The sequence below is a fragment of the Hyperoodon ampullatus genome, assembly GCF_949752795.1.
Source record: "Hyperoodon ampullatus genome assembly, chromosome: 16".
Taxonomy (NCBI): domain Eukaryota; kingdom Metazoa; phylum Chordata; class Mammalia; order Artiodactyla; family Ziphiidae; genus Hyperoodon; species Hyperoodon ampullatus.
Genome location: NC_136929.1, coordinates 76036126 through 76041973, shown reverse-complemented (window position 1 = coordinate 76041973; position 5848 = coordinate 76036126).

Here is a 5848-nt window from a genome sequence, read left to right as displayed (position 1 = left end):
ACCAGGGGCATCTTCCACAGAGCTACCTGCCTCGTTTCGGTGAGCTTTGGAGTGCTGACCTCAAGCCTTCACACCTGGAGCAACTCGACAAAGTAAAGCTGAGTTGGCACATGGGAAGGAAGTAGGACCTGTTTTCGAAAGGAGCTCAGAAAGAAAAATATACCAGTGCAAGTGTTCCCATGAAACTACGTGATCTCAAAGTGGCGGGTGGACCTTAGACACAAAAGTCAAAGGAATATCAGGAGAATGTGTTGATTCCACTAGACTGATTCATTTCCATCAGAAGCATTGTGACTTTCCCTTTCTTGTACGTGTCGATCTACAGTGGAATATTAAACTGCTGTGTGGAATATCAGCTGTGGGTATCTGACTCCCCATGAGAGTAGCCGTGGTCCTGCCGAGGTGCCGCGAAGAGTTCCGTGAGGTTTTCCTCTGTGTCGCTCAAACCTGTAAGTGCTGTCTTCATTTTAATGCAACGTGTGCCAGGTTTCACAAGAAAATCTTCAAGTTTTGAAGGGACGTTAAGGTTGATTTGATTTTCAATATGTAGTCAGAAGAATCAATTATACAAAACCATGCTTTCTTTATATAGTCAATGAGCAATAAAAATCAACCTACATTTTTCATAGACTTCACAGTTTGTCTTACTTTCTTTAATCCGCATAACTCTTTGAGGTAGGTACTACTTTTCCCCCAGTTACTGGTGATAAAAAAGGTTCAGATGAGACAAGTCACAAGGTCACACAGTATCTGTTAAAATTAAACTAAACTGTGACCCTGCATTTCCACATCGGTTTTAACTTCAGACAACTTTGACCTGTGTCTCATTCCGTCCGCGGCACCAATCTACCTGATACCTGCGTAGAGGGGCTGGTGCTCACTTGACAAGTGGAGAAACTAAAGTCCAAAGGGGTTTGTCATCCACCAGAATTGCACCGCGAGTAGGCAGGGGCTCCCAGCTGCCCAGCAGGCATGCTCACCTGATAGGACAGGTGAGGCACCAGGTGGAACCTCATGGAGTCAGCCTCTTACACTCACCGTCGGCTGTGTGATTTGTATTTGCATCCGGTGGGCACACTGAACCCACGAGCACGTTGGTTTTGTAGAGGCCACTCACTCACTCTGTAAAATGCCCTTTGGCACCCAGACCCGTGGGTGTCGGTTTTGGTTTGTGGTTTACCAGTTGTTAGCATTAGAATCCCTACATGGCACAAGACATGGTGGGACCAACAGCACTGCAACTTTGGGTTTTTTTTTAATTAGTTTATTATTTATTTTTGGCTGCGTTGGGTCTTTGTTGCAGCGTGCGGGCTTTCTCTAGTTGCGGCGAGCGGGGGCTACTCTTTGTTGCGGTGCGCAGGCTTCTTATTGCAGTGGTTTCTCTTGTTGTGGAGCACGGGCTCTAGGCATGTGGGCCTCAGTAGTTGCAGCACGCAGGCTCAGTAGTTGTGACTCGTGGGCCCCAGAGCGCAGGCTCAGTAGTTGTGGTGCACAGGCTTAGTTGCTCTGCGGCATGTGGGATCTTCCCAGACCAGGGCTCGAACCCGTGTCCCCTGCATCGGCAGGGGGATTCTTAACCACTGCGCCACCAGGGAAGCCCAGCACTGCAACTTTCTAATTAAAGGATTTATAACTATAAACACAACTTCAGTTTCACTTTCCACAGTCTCAGAACTGAGAGAAAAGTGAGTCTTTATTTCCAGTGCTGTTTTGACAAGGTGTTAACAGTGCAGCCCACTTCTGACAACTCTGCGACTTCTAAATTACTAGTGTCATAAACACTTGAGATTACAAAACAAAAGTACAGTGTTTCCTAAGCAGTTAGGGCAAACTCAACTCTGAATATAATGCTCCTAGTTTCTGGGGGCGGGGGAGGGCTTTAGATTATAAGTTGGTATTTGCCTTTTCCATTTAGTTGAGTCCTGATTTTTAAAATGAATGTCTGCTTTCTTGCTCTGACGTTCCTATGGTCACAGTAAATAATGTTGCCGTTCTTGTGTCCTATGTACTTTCCTGTACCATGTCTGTGCAAAAGGAAAAAGTCTTCCAGCCCAGATGATGTAGATGGAACACAGGATCACCATGGAACATTTCTAAACTAGTTTGGTTCTCATAGAACGTGTGTACCTGTCAAAAAAAATGACGCCGATGATAAAGTGAGGTCGAGAAAAACAAAGAGAAAGTATGGGGAATAGAACCTTTTAAACAAAAGATGTAAATCAGATCTTTTTGCTCCTCTCCTATATTGGAGAATCATCACTAAAGTTGTTTCTAGCTTCATTCTACAGAGTGATCTGGAATTTCTCCTTGCTTAGAATAAGAACTTTTAGATGGGCTGTATTCTAAGATGTATTACATAAACCTGTCTTCTTAAGTACATTATACAGTGTAACTTAAATTTCCATTAAAGGTGCAAGGCCATGCTTATGAATGTACCCAATGAGGCATACACACAGATAACCCTACACACTAAGTGCTTATCGACCGTCGAGTGCTGATATTTTAGTGACCTCGCAAAATAGTCCTTGTTTCTTTTCCAATTTCCGAACCGACTGAGAAGCAGACACAAGTGAAAAAGATGAAGATCAGAATATCAGCTTTAATAGTAAAGTTGGATTTGCAGCAAAATGGACTTGCTAAGACCTTTCAGCAGAACAACCCCGAACCTCTCCCACCCCTGCAGGCTCCGACTCCGCAGCCCCTACATGAGTTCAGGTCCCCCCGCCCGGGCACCCCCAGGTCAGTCTCCACTCGTGCGCGGACAGGGAAGCAGGGTGGGAGCTCCCGCGAGGCTGGGTCAATTTGTATTGGTTTTCATCCCCTCCCTTCCCTCATCCAACACGCCTCTTCTCCCTTGGCTTTAGCTGGCTTCTCCGTATTGTAAATGCCACTGCAAATAGGCTGTGGTTTAATAACCAAACAAACTTTGGGTCACGTATAAACAAGCAGGTGGAACAAGCGGGTCTAAGGGCACCGAGGAAAAAAGGTGGATTCTGAGCTGAACAGTCAGTGCAGCTTCACCTTTTGTCCTGGGCTTTGTATCCAGAATAAATGAGGGCACTTCCCGGGCCACTTAGCAGCTACAGGAGAAACAAGCCCAAATTTTAAACACATAGTTCTTATTTTTCAGTAAAATGTACCTCGCGTTGGCTTTGGTATCCAAGTCTTCCCCAGTCTCTCCCACACCTGACGGCACGGGGTGCCCGGGACCGGCTTCCAACCCAATGAAGAAGTGACGATACTTTAGGCTAAACTTGTCAAAACAAGATAAATGGAGAAGAAGCGTCAGAAGCCAGAGTTTTAAGAAATTCCACCTGCCGACTGCAGCTCCTGCCCGTGGGGTGTGCGCCCTGCAGGTCGTGGACCTGCCAGCCCCTGCGATGCCGAGTCAGCTCCTGGAAGGAGAGCTCTTCCCAGGTCTGTGTCCGTGTGTCTCCTGCTGGTTCTCAGTCTCTGGTAGAAGCCGGAGTCATACATGACTCATTAAAATCTCATCTAACTGCTGTTTTCTACTAGCTTTTATCCTTGAGGTCTGCAAAATATTGGAAGGACAGAAGGTATCAGCTGGCGCTAATGAAAGACAACCCCACCGGTCCCCAAAGCAGACCTGTTCTCTTTATTTGACTGAACGTTATTTGAACATTTTCCCACCATCATTCTCAGGCTTGTCTCTGGTCTCCCCCTGGAGGCTGTGGAACATTCAGCCCTTCCGCTCACGGGGAAGCACAGAACCCGCTCCCGAGTGCAGAAGGCCTGTTCCAACCCCTTTCTCAGGAGCAGCTACGCCCACACCAGCTGGCAGTTTCCACCTTCTTTTTAATAAAAAAAAGCAAAATAGGATAAAGGGGTGGGGGAGCCTAATACAAAAAATAGTTCAGGTCCAAAATTCCTTACCCTGAATTTCAAAATCTAAAAAGTTCCAAAAAATGGAAACTTTCCAAATACATCTACTGCAAACTATGGGTGGCAAAACCTGACCTAAATTTAGATGAGGCTACTTCTCATGTCTGTGTAGTTTACTGTGGGTGGGTATTCATGGTCTCACTGCAGAAATACTAATGTGTTTGATTAAAGGGAGCTGCCCAACTCTGATGGAAAAGCCTCATTAAACCCAGTTTATATGCACTGGTATTAATGTTCTAAAATCCAAATTCTGAAAAACATTTGGATGCAAGGGTTTCATATAAGGTACTGTGGACCTGTATTTTTTCTTTTAAAGGAAGTCTAGAAAAAACACAAAACTCCACCTAGATCAACTACCACAAAAGCCAGACAGGGTGTTCTGTGTACATTTTAATATCCAAAAGCAATGAAATATATTCCAAGTGTCGAATCTGAGTTTTAAAGTAGCAAGAACTTAAGAAAGTCCCAGACAGCTGGAGACCCAGCGTTTGGGTCGCCCCGGAACAGAAAATTCTAAGCCTGGTCTGCAGGATTTAGAAGACTTGTCCCTGAGGTGTAAAGATGAACATGTCCTACCTGTTAGGGCTCAAGTGTGAATTGGCCCCAAGCACACAGCCCTCCCCTGAGGCAAGGTCGGTATCAATCCAGCCTCTACCTAGAGAAGAACCATATTTAACGTATTTCCAAATACATATGTATACCACATGTCAATTAATTTTATTCCCTAAAAAGGCAAAATAAAATCAACTCTTAACAAAATCAGTGAGCACCTAATAAACCTAGTATACGTCAAGTACTTTATATTCAGTCATAAGAAAAGGAACCTATTAAAATTCCAGTATAAAATATATAGGAAAGTTCTATCCTAATATTTCCAATAAACGCACATATACACACAGGTCAGAACTTCATATAGGAAGATATTAAGTTTGATTTTCAAGGAACTGTTTCTCAGGAAATACCAGCTACAATGATTTCATATGTACATTTGCTTTATTAAAATTGTGGCACTTAATAGCAGAAATTATCACATGGCTTCACATCCAGAAGCAATACAATAGTGGAGGTGCAAACATTCCTTATTACCAATAAAAGTAAAAAAGTTTTAGTATGTTCCAGAAGCCCTTAATTGCATAAAATATTATACTTAGCATCATTTACAGCCAGCACACTTATAGAAACTAATTATCATCACCTTTCTTTTACATTCTGCAAAAGAAGTATGTTCGTAGGACATTCAAACATGATAAAAATTAAATGTCAGTTCTGAATTGTTCATGGGGAAAACAAGCTGATAATTCCTCTTTTATAACTTATTAGATATTGTCACATGATTTTACAATTTTTTAATGCCTTCGAAGTGAAATCCAAAAAACTCCAAGTGCCACGTTGAAGGACAAAAAATGTTTACTGCAGCACCTTTAGACAACAAAAGATCACATCCTGTTCAACCACACTATATAAATTATGACGTTTGTGGAAAATATGTACAAACAAACATAAAGCAAATGTTCTAACAGGTGACAGATGTCGCTTTGGCAGGCAGTTCTTGGAAGCAGTATTCACATCCAGCAGCCAGAACGGCCACCACTGGGATCTCCCACGTGCTACCTTCACAAACCAGGAAGCCTGTAAACCCAGGGCGGGAGGACATCCAGAACAAGGATGTAAAGTGCACTCAGTGCATCCCAGCAGTACCGTCTGCAGAGTCTCAAGTAATATTCAGGAGTAAAGTACTGTACCATGTTATACATGTACTGAGGGTCTAATATGTAAAATTGCAACAAATTCATAATTGGATCCAGCTGATAAGAAAATAACACACCCAAGAGGATCCACTTAAAGAGATAATAAGCTCCAAAGACTTAATTCCCCTTATTTGTTTAAACCAATGATATGTCCAGTGTTTCATTAGCTCCTTCAAAAAATACTACATGGAAGACAT